The sequence below is a fragment of the Cherax quadricarinatus genome, unplaced genomic scaffold, assembly GCF_038502225.1.
Source record: "Cherax quadricarinatus isolate ZL_2023a unplaced genomic scaffold, ASM3850222v1 Contig3770, whole genome shotgun sequence".
Classification (NCBI taxonomy): Eukaryota; Metazoa; Arthropoda; class Malacostraca; order Decapoda; family Parastacidae; genus Cherax; species Cherax quadricarinatus.
This window is the reverse complement of record NW_027198796.1, coordinates 3,314-22,500: the sequence shown is the minus strand read 5'-3', so window position 1 is coordinate 22,500 and position 19,187 is coordinate 3,314. Positions and strand designations below refer to the sequence as shown.

General features: G+C 38.2%; 1 long non-coding RNA gene across 1 annotated transcript; it reads left to right on the top strand.

Annotated features, from left to right (window-relative positions):
* The first annotated feature begins 9,221 nt into the window (after positions 1-9,221).
* LOC138852078 (uncharacterized) lies at positions 9,222-17,884 on the top strand. The gene is made up of 2 exons (XR_011391556.1): positions 9,222-12,572; positions 13,644-17,884. It is a non-coding gene; the product is annotated as an uncharacterized lncRNA (long non-coding RNA).
* Positions 17,885-19,187: the final 1,303 nt, after the last annotated feature.

Sequence of the window (19,187 nt, the reverse complement as noted above, 5' to 3'; positions counted from 1 at the left end):
CTCATGAGGCACTAGGTACCTGGAACAGGTATTAATTATGGGTCAATTCCTCCATAATCTGTTTTGTAACAGCCATCTTTTTGACCAATATGAAAGAAGGGTAGTATTCTTTGAGTCTAGCAATTATTGTCGTAACATCAGAAAGCCCTCCCTTGTTTCAGCATCACTATGGCTTGATCAAATATCAGCACTTGCTTGTCTGTAAAGTTAAGTGCTCCATGATGTGATTCATAAAACTTTTTGTGTAACTGATAAATAATGGTTGAACTTTTTCAAATGGGAGAAAAATGTCTTCGCTGTTTAGTTGATTGCATGTTAATGGTGATCTGGAGGCCTAATTAACAGCTACTAGGAATTCTGACTGAATTCTTCCATCCACTCTCTGGATGTGGAAAGTTATAGCTCCTGGGATTCACAGGACAGTTACTTGCTCTTACATGTCATTAAGCAGTGGAAGTGGACATTTGTGGGGGACCAGTTAACTGGCACAACAATGACACTGGTTGCCACAGGATTTCCCATCACCAATGGATTCCACTATTGTATCAGGTATTCACACAAGTTTTTCCTCCTCATGATCCATGAGCCTTACACTAAGCATGTCAGTAACAATCTCTCATATAGCAAGAAGGTGAATGACTACAAACAACTTGAGGTAAATGGATACAAGTGCATTATTGTATTTAAAGGGATCAAGGTCCAAAACATCTTCAGTTGCATTCATGTTCATTATCCTAAGCCATCCTCTAGCCTGGAGGAGCAAGAAGATCTACAAATTTGAATATTTCCCATAATAGTACAAGGTCTTTCCTAGGTTAATGAAGGAAACTAATTGGTGCTGAGAAGCCAGGCAGCTCTGGTGCAGACAATAGGAAGAGTAGGTGCACAGGAGAGGGAAAACAAAAGGTTGAATGGACAAGAAATGATCACAGTCCATTACTGGTGTAATACGAGGTCTACCCACAGGTTGCTATTCTTAAGGTGGTTCATGAAACCTGAACACACACACACACATAGTATATTCATAGATATGGCCGATGTGTTGAAAGAAAGAAGAAATACACAATGTAAGATTACATTTTTAGAAACTTGGCACTGTATACCAAAGATTATTGATAACTAAAGATACTCTTTTTGCATATTTATATACTCTTTCTCATCTTGTAATACAATATTGTACAGTTTTTATCAAATGTGCCTCCTCTAATTTTAATGTATTTTGACTTGTGCTTTTTCAGTATTGTATACTGTAATTCAATATAAAATTCCTAAGTGTGCTACAATACTGAAATCTGATTTTAATGTTTACATAATTTTCTTAGCTAACATTTCCAACATTCCAGTTACCTATATCATAATTTGTTTTTACATTTAATTTCCATTATTAAAATGATCACAGATATATTTCACAAACATTTTCTTTACTCATTTTTCTATACGAGCTATTATTGTCATTAAATTCACGGGGAAACACTAAATTCATAGGAGTCATACAGCGCCTGGGAAATGAGAGGTAATTTAAGTTTGATCCAAGGAAAGGGGAGGGCTCAGTACGTGAGTTTATCTTAAATATTTGCATTATGTGATTTAATTGCATGTCTAGCTATAAACAAATCTTTAGTTGTAAAAATAATAGGATCTGAGTTCTGGTTTTGTCTTAAGTTTTATCTTGCAGCTAATGCTTCATCAAGTCGGCCGTCTCCCACCGAGGCAGGGTGACCCAAAGAGAAAGAAAATTCCCAAAAAGAAAATACTTTCATCATTCAACATTTTCACCTCACTCACACATAATCACTGTTTTCGCAGAGGTGCCCAGAATACAACAGTTTAGAAGTACATGTATATACGTATAAAAATACACAATATATATCTCCAAACTGCCAATATCCCAAACCCCTCCTTTAGAGTGCAGGCATTGTACTTCCCATTTCCAGGACTCAAGTCCGGTTATATAAAATAACCAGTTTCCCTGAACCCCTTCACTAAATATTACCCTGCTCACACCAACAGATCGTCCGGCCCCAAATACCATTTGTCTCCATTCACTCCTATCTAACACGCTGATGCACGCTTGCTGGAAGTACAAACCCCTCGCCCACAACACTTCCTTTACCCCCTCCCTCAAACCTTTTCAAGGACGACCCCTACCCCACCTTCCTTCCCCTACAGATTTATACTCTCTCCATGTCATTCTACTTTGATCCATTCTCTCTAAATGACCAAACCACCTCAACAAACCCTCTTCAGCCCTCTGACTAATACTTTTATTAACTTCACACCTTCTCCTAATTTCCACACTCCGAATTTTCTGCATAATATTTACACCAAAAATTGCTCTTAGACAGGACATCTCCACTGCCTCCAACCACCTCCTCGCTGCAGCATTTACAACCCAAGCTTCACACCCATATAAGAGTGTTGGTACTACTATACTTTCATACATTCCCTTCTTTGCCTTCATAGATAACATTTTTTGCCTCCACATATACCTTAATGCACCACTCACCTTTTTTCCTTCATCAATTCTATGATTAACCTCATCCTTCATAAATCCATCCGCTGACACGTCAACTCCCAAATATCTGAAAACATTCACTTTTTCCATACACCACCTCCCCAATTTGATATCCAATTTTTCTTTATCTAAATCATTTGATACTCTCATCACCTTAATCTTTTCTATGTGCACTTTCAACTTTCTACCTTTACACACACCTCCAAATTCGTCCACTAACCTTGCAGTTTTTCTTTAGAATCTCCCATAAGCACAGTATCATCAGCAAAAAGTAACTATGTCACTTCCCATTTTGTATTTAATTCCCCATAATTTAATCCCACCCCTCTCCCGAACACCCTAGCATTTACTTCTTTTACAACCCCATCTATAAATATATTAAACAACCATGGTGACATTACACATCCCAGTCTAAGACCTACTTTTACCGGGAAGTAGTCTCCCTCTCTTCTACACACCCTAACCTGAGCCTCACTATCCTCATAAAAACTCTTTACAGCATTTAGTAACTTACCACGTATTCGATATACTTGCAACATCTGCCATATTGATCCCCTATCCACTCTATCATATGCCTTTTTTAAATCCATAAATGCAATAAAAACTTCCCTACCTTTATTTAAATACTGCTCACATATATGCTTCAATGTAAACACTTGATCTACACATCTCCTACCCACTCTAAAACTTCCTTGCTCATCCGCAATTGTACATTCGGTCTTACCTCTAATTCTTTCAATAATAACCCTACCGTACACTTTTCCTGGTATACTCAGTAAACTTATTCCTCTATAATTTTTACAATCTCTTTTGTCCCCCTTCCCTGTATATAAAGGGACTATACATGCTCTCCGCCAGTCCCTAGGTACCTTCCCCTCTTTCATACAATTATTAAACAAAAATACCAACCACTCCAACACTGTCCCCCCCTGCTTTTAACATTTGTCATGATCCCGTAAGTTCCAGCTGCTTTACCCCCTTTCATTCTACATAATGCCTCATGCACCTCCCACACACACATCCTGCTCTTCTTCACTCCTAAAAGATGATATACCTCCCTGGCCAATGCATGAAATTACCGCCTCTCTTTTGTCCCCCTTCCCTGTATATAAAGGGACTATACACGCTCTCCGCCAATCCCTAGGTACCTTCCCCTCTTTCATACATTTATTAAACAAAAATACCAACCACTCCAACACTGTCCCCCCCCTGCTTTTAACATTTGTCATGATCCCGTAAGTTCCAGCTGCTTTACCCCATTTCATTCTACATAATGCCTCATGCACCTCCCACACACACACATCCTGCTCTTCTTCACTCCTGAAAGATGATATACCTCCCTGGCCAGTGCATGAAATTACCACCTCCCTTTCTTCGTCGACATTTAAAAGGTCCTCAAAATATTCTCGCCATCTACCCAAAACCTCCATCTCCCCATCATTTATGTTCATTAAATTTGAAAGTGTGACACTACTTGTAATACATAGTTTGAAAATTAAAGGTATTATTATTAGTGTCATTATTTGTTATTCAATTGGAAAATGATTTTCTCATCAAATTTCACTGTGGAATAATGATCATCTCTTGTTTCCAGTACATACATAATTTTGGATGCAATTTCTCATCTCAGAAGGACTTTGGTACCTATAGCTTTGATACCTCCTTATGCCTAAGAACTCTTGAAAGAGGTAACAGCAAAAACAAAAACTCTGGCAGCTCCATTTAAACTTTTTTTTTTTTTTTTTGACTTGTTCTGTACTATTTATGACACATCCCTTAAATACTTCTGCAAATTCTTTCCATGAAATGGGTTGTATACATGACTAAACCTTGTACTTCCTCCTGTATGTTTTCATTTTAACTCCACCATCATTTATTCTCTCAACGTCTCCAAGCTGTTGTAATATAACTTTAGAAAATGCCAAAAATCCTCAAATTGCACTCCCTGGCATGCAGGCAAGAAAAAGATACATTATTATAATTTTCATCTGGAGAATACTGGAGGGACTTGTTTCACATTTACTAAAGAATATGACTTTCTGCTTGTTTTACAGTATTGCATCATCATATCCATTCTACTATCCCCCACTGATTTGTCCAGCATTCTATGTCTGTTTCTTTCCTGGTAGTTGAGCTTAGTAAGATAATACAAATACAGTACATACTGCCATTCAGTCCTTTATATCCATAATATAATTTCTAGCTTTCATTATCCTTCTTAGAGATTGCCATTTTTCACTAATATATCTAATTGTTTCTCCTTTTAAATTTAGTAATATATATACAGGAGAAGGAGTTACTAGCCCCTTGCTCCCGGCATTTTAGTTGCCTCTTACGACTTTTGTTTTTCCTTTTGGGCCACCCCACCTCAGTGAAATATGGCTGGTGTGTTGAAAGAAAGATATCTAATTGTTCTATGGATTACTATTTTTCCTCTAATTTCTAATATTTGTTTCATGTTTTCAGTTTTGTTTTAAAAATTGTAATTCCCTATCTTCCAATATTTCTAGTGGCCAGAAAGGATTCTACCTGCATCTTTCCGTCTTTTTTTTTTATAGCCCAACTCTTTTAAAAAGCTTTCATTGTAGTAATAATAATAATAATCTATTCAAATAGTGTATGTAAATATACTCCAAGAAGTTTCTGTATGACACATGTATATCTGGTGTATCTAATAATATGCAGAGGTCTGTATCTATATATACACATGCTAACAGATGTGTGTGGATGGATATATACACTAAGGGTTTTCTTTAATCCCTATTTTAGGGATCAAAATTTGACTAGGGGTTGATATACAGTCTGAATGATACTTGTGCATTTCAGAGATTTCAAACCTAACAAATAAACCAACCAAGCAACTCATGTCACACTTGTGCACACTTTTTTTTTATTGCTTTTTTTTTTTTCTTAAATTCATTATATGAAAAATTGTTCCCCTTTAATAAGAGCATTTGGAATGTTAAAAAATTGTGAAGTAAAGGTTAAGCTAGGTAAAATTTGTCAGGAAACAAGATGATTTTCCTGACTTGGGTCATAGTCATACGATGACCTGCCACTGGAGCTTTTGGTTATGTGACTGAGGCTTTTCACTGGCTTACCCCTTCACAAATTAAGATTATGAGTATAATAATTGCTTGTAAAGTGAGTGCTTTTATGAGAAGTATATAGTAGGTCTAGCATTCAGCATGATTAAATCTAACGATCATTCACTAATTCTTGGTGCTCGGGTATTCTGAAATGTCTGTTACCTCATAGGCTGAATTAAACTAAACAGAGGCAGTGAAGGCCCTTGACACTTTTCACCGTATTCATGAACGTAGCTTTTTCATTAGAATTTGCATTATCACACAATTTAGGCCAAAATACAGTGGACCCCCGGTTAACGAACTTTTTTCATTCCAGTAGTATGTTCAGGTGCCAGTACTGACCGAATTTTTTCCCATAAGGAATATTGTGAAGTAGATTAGTCCATTTCAGACCCCCAAACATACACGTACAAACGCACTTACATAAATACACTTACATAATTGGTCGCATTTGGAGGTGATCGTTAAGCGGGGGTCCACTGTATTCTCAAATACTGTGGCCTCTACAAGTTTAGCACTCCCGCATAAACTAAATGAAATGGACTTTGCATATTTAGTATAATAAAAGACCTTCAAACACAGTTTTTATCATATTAACCCTTTGACTGTTTCAGGCCCCTTTCTGAAACTGTCATTCTATGTCGCTCAGTTTTTAAAAAAAAAAAAAATTATTTTTTCTTATGAAATGATAGAGAATCTTTTCCCGATGGTAATGACACCAAAAGTTCGAAATTTGGTCGAAAACTCATGGAATTATGCTCCCGCGAAGTTAGCGGTCTCGGCGACATATGCGTATCGGCGATTTCGCCGACTTTGAGCCCTATTTTCAGCCAATTCCATTTGACCAAACTCATAGCTATTTCTTTAGAACTCCATTTTATCTATCAGCTGAGTACAAGAAACCTCCCATTTACTAATTTGGACTACCCAATATGGTGGTCAGAAATTGGCAATTTGGCCAATTTCATGCAAACTAAAAAAGATGCCAATTTCAAAATAGGGTCCAGAATAAACAAGGTAGACATTCGTGGCACTAAAATAACATATGCTCTGTTTATTAGTCACATCTCTAGGCCCCTCTTATATTATTATTGCTTTCTATTTTGATTTTTTATTCATACAAAAAAAATGCAAAATTTACTGTTATGCAGACTACTGCATTATTGTAAAAATGGTATAAATAATATCAGTGCACCAGTGAAAGAATATTAGATTCTCCAGTTGATGTGTATTGGACGTGTGGTGTGATTTATTTACTCCTGAACATTGGTAAAAATCGAACATTTCCGCTACTTTGAGCTCAGTTTCAAGGTCGTTTTCATCGTCAAAGTAATGAAAATCATCTCTATTTCTGTAATATGTTTTCCATTTTATCACCTAAGACCATGAAAACGCGAATACATCGATAAATACTATACGAAAATATACCTCAAAGTCGTGTTTTATTCCAAAAAAACGATCAGTTTTTTTTCTCATTACGCAATGTGTGCTGCAGGATTTTTTTTATGTGGTGCACACTGACCACACAGACCCATTCTCTCACATGTGGGCCTACCAGCTTTCTCCCGCTTGATTTGAAGCCGCTAGAATTATTGAGTATATATACGTCAGAAACATTGGCTCGTAAGACGTATTTATATGTCGAAAACAGTCAAAGGGCTAAAATATAGTTACATTGAAAAAAAAAATCATAATTTGACATAAATTGGAAAAGATAAATAATGCTTAATGCATTTACACCAGTGTTGCCAACAAGGTCATTTTCTATCACTTCAATGCTCCATAATACATTATAAATTGATTGTGTTTTTTTTTTTTTTTTTTTTTTTTTTTATCACACCGGCCGATTCCCACCAAGGCAGGGTGGCCCGAAAAAGAAAAACTTTCACCATCATTCACTCCATCACTGTCTTGCCAGAAGGGTGCTTTACACTACAGTTTTTAAACTGCAACATTAACACCCCTCCTTCAGAGTGCAGGCACTGTACTTCCCATCTCCAGGACTCAAGTCCGGCCTGCCGGTTTCCCTGAATCCCTTCATAAATGTTACTTTGCTCACACTCCAACAGCACGTCAAGTATTAAAAATCATTTGTCTCCATTCACTCCTATCAAACACGCTCACGCATGCCTGCTGGAAGTCCAAGCCCCTCGCACACAAAACCTCCTTTACCCCCTCCCTCCAACCCTTCCTAGGCCGACCCCTACCCCGCCTTCCTTCCACTACAGACTGATACACTCTTGAAGTCATTCTGTTTCGCTCCATTCTCTCTACATGTCCGAACCACCTCAACAACCCTTCCTCAGCCCTCTGGACAACAGTTTTGGTAATCCCGCACCTCCTCCTAACTTCCAAACTACGAATTCTCTGCATTATATTCACACCACACATTGCCCTCAGACATGACATCTCCACTGCCTCCAGCCTTCTCCTCGCTGCAACATTCATCACCCACGCTTCACACCCATATAAGAGCGTTGGTAAAACTATACTCTCATACATTCCCCTCTTTGCCTCCAAGGACAAAGTTCTTTGTCTCCACAGACTCCTAAGTGCACCACTCACTCTTTTTCCCTCATCAATTCTATGATTCACCTCATCTTTCATAGACCCATCCGCTGACACGTCCACTCCCAAATATCTGAATACGTTCACCTCCTCCATACTCTCTCCCTCCAATCTGATATTCAATCTTTCATCACCTAATCTTTTGTTATCCTCATAACCTTACTCTTTCCTGTATTCACCTTTAATTTTCTTCTTTTGCACACCCTACCAAATTCATCCACCAATCTCTGCAACTTCTCTTCAGAATCTCCCAAGAGCACAGTGTCATCAGCAAAGAGCAGCTGTGACAACTCCCACTTTGTGTGTGATTCTTTATCTTTTAACTCCACGCCTCTTGCCAAGACCCTCGCATTTACTTCTCTTACAACCCCATCTATAAATATATTAAACAACCACGGTGACATCACACATCCTTGTCTAAGGCCTACTTTTACTGGGAAAAAATTTCCCTCTTTCCTACATACTCTAACTTAAGCCTCACTATCCTCGTAAAAACTCTTCACTGCTTTCAGTAACCTACCTCCTACACCATACACTTGCAACATCTGCCACATTGCCCCCCTATCCACCCTGTCATACGCCTTTTCCAAATCCATAAATGCCACAAAGACCTCTTTAGCCTTATCTAAATACTGTTCACTTATATGTTTCACTGTAAACACCTGGTCCACACACCCCCTACCTTTCCTAAAGCCTCCTTGTTCATCTGCTATCCTATTCTCCGTCTTACTCTTAATTCTTTCAATTATAACTCTACCATACACTTTACCAGGTACACTCAACAGACTTATCCCCCTATAATTTTTGCACTCTCTTTTATCCCCTTTGCCTTTATACAAAGGAACTATGCATGCTCTCTGGGAATCCCTAGGTACCTTACCCTCTTCCATACATTTATTAAATAATTGCACCAACCACTCCAAAACTATATCCCCACCTGCTTTTAACATTTCTATCTTTATCCCATCAATCCCGGCTGCCTTACCCCCTTTCATTTTACCTACTGCCTCACGAACTTCCCCCACACTCACAACTGGCTCTTCCTCACTCCTACAAGATGTTATTCCTCCTTGCCCTATACACGAAATCACAGCTTCCCTATCTTCATCAACATTTAACAATTCCTCAAAATATTCCTTCCATCTTCCCAATACCTCTAACTCTCCATTGTGTTGTTCTGCTTGGAAAAATACTTGCAGCCTTTTAAGATTTTTTTTTTTTTTACTCTAACATCATTTTTATTCTGAGGTCTACAGCAGTTTAAGAGTTAAACAGTGGACCCGTCTCTGGTAAATACAGACAGTTTTTCATTAATTTCAAAATTAAAAAAATAGGAATTAGATAGGGAATATTATGGCCTTGGTTCATATATCAAGTTATAATATTTGACTCTGGGGAAAAAAATGTGATTTGTTTAAAATATTTCAGCTTATAGCTGTAAGCTGTATGACCCTTGTAGGTTCAGCGCTTCTTTTTGGGGAAGTGGAACAGAATTTTTCTTCTGTAAGCCACACATGTTGTAAGTGGCGACTAAAGTGCCCAGAGCAAGGGGCTAGTAACCCCTTCTCCCGTATACGTAACTGAAGTTAAAAAGAGAAACTTTTCATTTTTGGGCCGCCCGGCCTCGTTGGGATATGGCCGTTTTTTTTTGAAAGAAAGAATAATAATAATCAGTTTCTAAATCATTCCTTTGGTCCCCCATCTAGGTCATTAAGCGAGTGTCCACTGTATTATTATTACTACATTTTTTTCATATCCGCTTCTTTTTTATTAGTTTTCACTTACTGTTTTGTGTTAGTGTTTGAATGGATCATGAGGTTGCTTGCATCTCAAACTCTCTATTATTCTATGACATCTGAACATGCATAATTACTGTATGTAGTGTTTTTAATCTAGTGCTGCATCAGCATTACCTGTATATTATATTACATAATTTTATAATTTTGTATTACATAATTATTCTGGTACATATTAAGGAGTGATTCATACAGTCAGCCAATCCATACTTTAATTATTCCATACTTTAATTATTCACGAATAGTTATTGTTCCTCACTTAGTGTACTCGTTTACCGACGCCTTGGACTTACGACGGTCTCTCTGACAAGTATTTATGCCTAAATAATGTATATTAGAACTTATTTCCTCTATTCTGTTTATTTCAATATACGTACAGTACACTACTGTATAAATATTTAAAAATATACCAGAAATGATATAAATGGTGCAAAGGTGACATTAAAACATCAAAGATGGTTGACACAAACCCACTACCATTATAGTATGCTCCTCACTTAGCGATGAATTCGTTTCATAACGTGGCCTTACGAACGGAACTCCGTCATTAAGTGAGGAAAGGCTGTATTTGATTTTTGGAAATTTGAGCAACACTGTAACTTTTTTAATATACTTGGTACTGCAAATGAAGATTTGTTATGCAGGGTATAGTAATACTTTACAAAGAAATATACCATAACTAACATAGCTGAATAGAATATAAGACCATTTTATCTATGTAATGCCTTATGATTTTTAACCACTCTTTTATGAAAGGATTAGTTATGGAAGTGTTTTTATTTGTGGGATTATTTTTCCGAATACTGTTCTATGCCATTTTTGAGCATGATTATAAGTGATGTACAGTAATGTAGGCAATACAGTGTTGTATCTACATTTGTGTCCAGATATCGAGGTCTGAAATTAAAATTGTTCAGTAGGCACTCGATTTACAGTATGTTATAAGAGACAAGAAATTCTTGTCATTGTCTTAAAACCCCGTTGCTTGCCTGAAGTGCTCTGCATAACCATGGACTTTGTGTGTATTATCAAGTGTCATCCATTTCTGTACAAATAATGTATCGTGTAAAAATGTTTGAATTTTTTTTTTTTTTTTTAACTGGTATCACCACTGCTGCAGATCAACCATTCATGGCAGCTTAAGGCAAGGCAAAGGATTTCCTGTAAAAAAATTTGGAATGTGATTTACAGATTCAAAACTGCAAGAATACAATTGCATACAAATCATAGAACGAGTGGGGCTTGAACCCATGGTGGGCGAGTTCTAAAACTCGGTCAACTGGCCAAGTGGCTAGCACACTGGCCTGTTAGTTTTAAGACTCGCCTGCCATGGGTTCAAGCCTCACTGATTTCATGATAAGATTGCTTAGGTTTGTGTATATATGGCTGGTTTATATTATTTTGGTGCAGTTTGGTCAAGAAATTTGATTTTTTTAATTGGGAGTAAATGTATTTGATGTATAATTTTTCAAGTTATTACTTTACCAAGGCACTTATCTGTGGTACAGCATGATCCCCATTATACCAAATTTGTTTGTATAATAAGTTAACTCTCCGATTTTGGCTCATTTTGCATTTCAGATACATCTTTTTTGAATATACATACTATGGTTCATTTTCAGTTGGGGGGGGGGGGCATCATGCACACAAAAAATGAGCACTGCAAATAATTTTTTTTTTTTCACATGCTGGCTGTCTCCCACTGAGGCAGGGTGACCTAAAAGAGAACCACTTTCACTATCATTCACACTCGCTGTTTTGCCAGAGGTGCACAGATACGACAGTTTAGATGTCCGTCTAAACAGCAGATATGCCAAACCCCTCCTTTAGAGTGCGGGCACTGTACTTCTCACCTCCAGGACGTGAGTCCAGCTAACCGGTTTCCCAGAATCCTTTCACAAAATATTACCCTCCTAACACTCCAACAGCTCATCAGGTCCCAAAAATCATTCGTCTCCACTCCCATCAAATGCTCCCACATACCTGCTGTATGTCCAGGTCCCCTGCACACAAAACCTCCTATACCCCCTCCATCCTTTCCTAGGACGACTCCTATCCCAACTTCTCTCCGCTGCCCATTTATACACCAAGTCATCTTATTTTGCTTCATTCTCTCTGAATCACCCCTTGTGGGTTTAGCACTTGGTTTTGATAATTTCTAAATGACCAAGCCATCTCAACAACCCCTCTTCAGCCCTCTGGATAATACTTTTAGTAACTCCTCACCTCCTGCTAATCTCTAAACTATGATTTCTCTGCATAATATTTGCGCCACACATTGCCCTCAGCCACATCATCACCGCTGCCTCCAGTCTCCTCCTCCTCGCTGGAACATTTCCAATCCTTGCATTCTCTTTGCCATTTTGGATATTATTATTTATGCAGTATTACAGTATGGTACTAGTGTTTCTTTTGAAAATGCTCACAGTGACATATTCTATTGAGCAAGTAAAGTAAAAAACTTGGTCCCCAACCCCTGATGTATTCAACAAGTTACTTGCTTATCTAAACATCCTTTTACCCCCTTGCCTAATTCATTGTGTACAATGAATGGGGCAAGGGCACTTGTATCCACTTGTGTCCATATCAGATATCACCGTGGTTGTTTAACCCTTTGACTGTCGAAGGGCCAAATCCTGAAGTTGCTTCTGGTGTCGCAAAATATTCGAAAAAAAAAAAAAATTATTTTTTCTTATGAAATGATAGAGAATCTTTTCCCGATTGTAAAGACACCAAAAAAACGAAATTTGATGGAAAACTGACGGAATTACGCTCTCGCGAAGTTAGCGACTTCGGCGATATTTAAAAATCGGCAATTTCGCCCACTTTGAGCCCTATTTTCGGCTAATTCCGTTATTCCAGTCAACCAATCTCATAACTATTTCTTCAGAACTCTATTTTTTCTATCGATTGAGTACAAGAAACTGCCCATTTACCGATTTCAACTACCCAATAACATGGTCAGAAATTTGCAATTTGGCCAATTTCACGAAAATTAAAAAATATGACAATTTCAAAATAAGGTCCAGAATGAACAATGCAGACATTCCTGGCTCTAAAATAACATTTTCTTTGTTCATCAGTCATGTCTCCAGGTCCCTGTGATATTACTCTTGCTTTTTATTTTGAAATTTTATTCAAACAAAAAATAGAAGATTTACTGTTATGCAGACTACTGCAATACTGTAATAATTGTAAAAATTACATCAACCCATTCATGACTGCGTATTAGAATGGCTATTTGGACATTTATTGGACAATGACATCATTTGTTCACTTTGAACATCGGCAAAAATCAAACATTTCCTGTACTTTGTGCTCCATTTCCAGGTTCTTTTTATAGTAAAATTAATCAAAATCACCTCCATTTCTATAATATAGTTTCCATTCTATCAAATGAGACCAAGAAAACGAGAATACAACCACAAATACTATACGAAAATAGACCACAAAGTCGGCAATTAAAAAAAACGGTCGGAGTTTTTTTTTTCTCATTATGCACTGCGTGCTCCAGGATTTTTTTTATGTGGTGCACACTGACCACACAGACCCATTCTCTCACATGTGGGCCTACTAGCTTTCTCCTGCCTGATTTGAAGCCGCTAGAATTTATGAGTATATATACGTCAAACACGGTACCTCGCAAACGTATATATACGGCCGCGACAGTCAAAGGGTTAATATATTTATAGATGGGGTTGTAAGAGAAGTAAATGCGAGGGTCTTGACAAGAGGCGTGGAGTTAAAAGATAAGGAATCACACATAAAGTGGGAGTTGTCACAGTTGCTCTTTGCTGATGACACTGTGCTCTTGGGAGATTCTGAAGAGAAGTTGCAGAGATTGGTGGATGAATTTGGTAGGGTGTGCAAAAGAAGAAAATTAAAAGTGAATACAGGAAAGAGTAAGGTTATGAGGATAAAAATATTAGGTGATGAAAGATTGGATATCAGATTGGAGGGAGAGAGTATGGAGGAGGTGAATGTATTCAGATATTTGGGAGTGGGCGTGTCAGCGGATGGGTCTATGAAGGATGAGGTGAATCATAGAATTGATGAGGGGAAAAGGGTGAGTGGTGCACTTAGGAGTCTGTGGAGACAAAGAACTTTGTCCTTGGAGGCAAAGAGGGGAATGTATGAGAGTATAGTTTTACCAACACTCTTATATGGGTGTGAAGCATGGGTGATGAATGTTGCAGCGAGGAGAAGGCTGGAGGCAGTGGAGATGTCATGTCTGAGGGCAATGTGTGGTGTGAATATAATGCAGAGAATTCGTAGTTTGGAAGTTAGGAGGAGGTGCGGGATTACCAAAACTGTTGTCCAGAGGGCTGAGGAAGGGTTGTTGAGGTGGTTCGGGCATGTAGAGAGAATGGAGCGAAAGAGAATGACTTCAAGAGTGTATCAGTCTGTAGTGGAAGGAAGGCGGGGTAGGGGTCGGCCTAGGAAAGGTTGGAGGGAGGGGGTAAAGGAGGTTTTGTGTGCGAGGGGCTTGGACTTCCAGCAGGCGTGCGTGAGCGTGTTTGATAGGAGTGAATGGAGACGAATGGTTTTTAATACTTGACGTGCTGTTGGAGTGTGAGCAAAGTAACATTTATGAAGGGGTTCAGGGAAACCGGCAGGCCGGACTTGAGTCCTGGAGATGGGAAGTACAGTGCCTGCACTCTGAAGGAGGGGTGTTAATGTTGCAGTTTAAAAACTGTAGTGTAAAGCACCCTTCTGGCAAGACAGTGATGGAGTGAATGATGGTGAAAGTTTTTCTTTTTCGGGCCACCCTGCCTTGGTGGGAATCGGCCAGTGTGATAACAAATAAAACATTGTACAGGTATATCCACTTGTGACCAAGTATCCAGGCCAGAAAGAGAAAACCAAACAGATAAATGTAGGTGTCCAGGCCAGAAAAAATGTTACATGTATATTCAGGTGCCCAGGCCAGAGAAACTAGTATATGTACAGTGTTTCCACCTGTAACCAGGTGTCCAGATTAGAAAGATAAAATAGTGCAGGTGTGAATGTTATAGTATATAATTGGTACATAATTTCTGTGAAATTATTTAATGGATCCATTGAGATACTACACTGGAACCTTGGTACTCGAACAATTTGGTATTCGAATGCTTTATTCTGTAAAAAAAATTGCTCGGTACTCAACCAAACAAACATGACCTGCCAGAACTTCGCTGTAAACTATTTTGTGTTTCTTTGCTTTTTTTTTTTTTTTTATTTATGCAAATAAGTCACCATGGGGCCTAAGAATAGTGATAGCAGCCAACAAAAAAGAAAAATGGTTGGCAAAAGTTCATTCGGTATTCGAACAGATCTGCACTTGAACAGCCTTCTAGAACGAATTAAGTTCAAGTACCAAGGTTTCACTGTATTTGTATTGCAATGGCATTGATGACAGATTGTCGCATATAAATATGGCAAGTTCAGTCTAGAACAAATAGCTGTAGTAGAGGTAAGGCAACTTTATATTTAATTTCACCTGTCATAACAGTGTAATTGAACTGGCATTTGCTGATAAATGGCGAGTCAAAGCTACTTCGAGGATAAGCCTTTCTTATGCAACATTTCACCCATCAGAATTCTTCCTCTGTAAGCCATGTATGTTAGAGGCAACTGAAGTGCTAGGAGCAAGGGTATAGTAACCCCCTCTGTATAAATTACTTAATTTAAAAAGAAAATCTTTCATTTTTCTTTTAGGTCACCCTGCCTCAGTGCAATATGGCTTTTTTTTTCTTTTTAATCACCCATAAAACTCCTGTGGGTGAAATGTCTAATTAAAGATTATCCTTCTAAAAAGTGTCTTTGAAATACAGATTGCTAAATGGTTATGCTTGCCATCATTACCATGTGGATCACACTTAATCTCCTTAATGTGGACAAGAACTGCTTTTTAGTATCATGTAGCTGTAATTTTCTCTAATGCTTTGCTAGGAAAACAAGAAACTGTCAAATAGGTTTCATGTGATAATGCTAAAGATGCAGCTTTTATATTAATATCTTTAGAGGTTGTCTTTATGAAGAGATTTTGTGTTCTCTATGTATGACTGGTGTTATATAGTAAACCCAAAAGGGTCATACAGCACTGTGCATAACAGGTTAATGAGGAAGTGATTACCCATTTATATTCTAAGCAGAACAGGCATCCACTGGGAGGCCTGGTCTGGGAGCAGACCATGGAGATGTTGTTGACCCTCGGAAAACACTCCATATAGTACGTGTGTTTATTGTAGTGTTCCTAAGAACCTATGGTAAAATTTCATATTTCATTTAAAAAATTAGCAGAATATCCAGACTGTTAAAATAGGCAGCATGTACTCATAGACAAATGTGATCCATTGGTGCTGAGAACTAGAATATTAGATTCTGTATCAAAACAATCCTCGGCACCACGTTTACAATTTTAGTTTTTGGTAGCAGGGTCCTTTCTAGAGCAAGTCCTTGATGCCAGTGAATAGCTCTTAATCCAAGGAATTTGAGCTACCCTTTCAGCCCTCAAATTGAACCTGATTATCATTGTATGATCTTTGTGGATTTAGTGCTTCCCCATGATGATGGGGGCAGTTCATACAACTTCAAAGGATTATTCAAAAGGTATTTATTCCAGAATGGCCCATATGGGCTTTGCACTTCCTTGGGATTCAAGGTAATATGTAATATGTTTTAAAATCCTTAGGAATTGTGTTATTAGATTTTATAGTTTTATATGGATTTAGTGCTTTATGTTAGGAACTTTTGTAACAAGTTTACATATTTTGAAAATAATTTTATACTTTGCTCTGTTGGAGATAGTTACTGGATGAATTAGATGCACATGTAACACCTAGATGTATTTCGAAGAGGTTTAATGCTTCCTTTTGATTATAATAATATTTGAAGACATGCCATCCAGTGGCATATACAGAGTACCCACAAAAACACTCCCTGATTTCAAACAGGTATAACATGTAGCTTTATTGTAATCTTTCACAGTAGCTTCAGTTTCACATGGTATAGGATAGCGTTAAAGGCACTCAATGTGCGCGCATCTGGTTGCTCGGCAAACACTGATGCAATAGTCCAATTCGGTCCAGACGCTCTGCAGCATATCTGGGGTTATGCGAACTGCTTCAGTGATAGAAATTTTCATCTCCAGGGTTGCAGATAGTGGTGGTACATAAACTGTGCTCTTCACGTACCCCCAAAGAAAGAAGTCGCAAACGGGTCCGGTGACCTCGCAGCCCACTTGGAGGTCACTGGACCTAACTGTTTGACTTTTCTTTTGGGGTACGTGAAGAGCACAGTTTATGTACCACCACTACCTGCAACCCTGGAGGAGCTGAAAATTATGATCACTGAAGCAGTTCGCATGATAACACCAGATATGCTGCAGAGCGTCTGGACCAAATTGGACTATTGCATCGATGTTTGCCAAGCAACCAGAGGCACGCACATTGAGTGCCTTAATGTTATCCTATACCACATGAAACTGAAGCTACTGTGAAAGATTACAATAAAGTTACATTTTATACCTGTTGGAAATCAGGCAGTATTTTTATGGGCACCCTGAACACATTAAAAGTCTACTGTGTCCATTTTCAACACCTTCATGGTTGAAGGACTAATGACCTTACCTTTAACTATATTGAATTGAAGCCACTAATTGGTAAATGTCTTCAGAATAAAGATACCCAGGTGTTACAAATCCATCCAGTTCATCACCTTGTCAGTATTGTATACCACTAATGTAATGGTAGTTACTGAATGTTTTGTAAATCGTGGAACATACTCGACAGTCATCTGCATCGCGTCTATTCATACTTGATCAACTGTAATTGTCATTAAAAAATTTACCACCTTATGATACAAGGTAGGGAGCAGCTGTTGGGTGGGAAATATTTGCGTTGTTTCGTAATTAAATAAGTTTTCATGTAGGGTTACCGAGGCTCTTCTTGCCCCTGCAAAAGTTTTGGTGAGAAAGCTCTTGATCTGAGGAATTTGGGATTTTTTTCTTTTTTTTAACCCCTTTTTCCCAGGTGCTGTATGAGCCTTAGACTTAACATTTTCTCATGAATTATACAGTAATGGCTATAATACTCACCCTTTGTACCATTATGAAATTGCAAAAATAGTTAGTTAATGTATATTTATTGGGGAGTGTCAAGCCTAAAGATTCTTACAGCACCTGGGAATGAGTGGGAGTCTTAGGAAACAAATATGTAAGAGTGCTAAACCCATAGGGATCCTATAGCACTTCATTCAAAGTAGTTTCCATATTTTTGAGCAAGAGCTGTATAGCCCTTGTGGCTTAGCGCTTCTTTTTGATTATAATAATAATTTGAGCAAGAGCTCTTCAGCAAAGGCATTCCCACTGAAGGGTAAAGTTATGCAGCTTCTTAGATTAAATTATTGTATATAACAAATTTTAGCAAGGTTACATTGTTAGTTTTGGCAATAAAAATTTTATATAGAAAGCCTTCAGGAAGTAAGAGGGAAGTTCCTCAATGCTGGTGCAGGACTCTTGATACAAGCAGTATGAGCTGCCTTCCATTTTCCAGGTGCTCCATGATCCTTACGGGGTTGGCATTCCTCCATGAGTACTGTATTATACACAACCCGCACATAGAAGAGAGGAGCTTATGACATTTCGGTCCGGCTTGGACCATTTACAAAGTCTCACTAATGAAAAGCAGAGGAGGACGGGTATATATAGGCGGGAAGTGGTGGTAGAAGTAGTGGAGGAGGTGGAAGGAAGTAGTGGGAGCCAGTCAAATACGTACTAAGAGGGGAGCACTGCAAGGGAGCTAGGTGCTCCCCTTTCGTAGTATTTGGCTGGCTCCTCATTTCCCCACTACTACTACCTTCCACCTCCGCTATTACTACCACTACCACTTCCCACCTATATATGCCCGTCCTGCTCTACTTCTCGTTAGTGTGACTTTGTAAATGGTCCAAGTCGGACCGAAACGTCGTCACAAGGTCCTCTCTTCTATGTGCGGGTTATTTGTGTATTGTTCCAGTCACGGTATTGTGCCTATTTTTTTGTTATACTGTATTATAGTACATATATAAGAATTTACGTAACTATATTACACTTTTTCCCAAAGATCAGGGCGGGGAGAGTGTGAGTGAGTCTGATAATTCTGACTTGGTGTTAATGTAACTTTTGGGGGAAAGATTGTAGAGCAATGTAACAGATTTTCACATACATTCCAGATTTGTTTTAATGTATGATTACTCTTC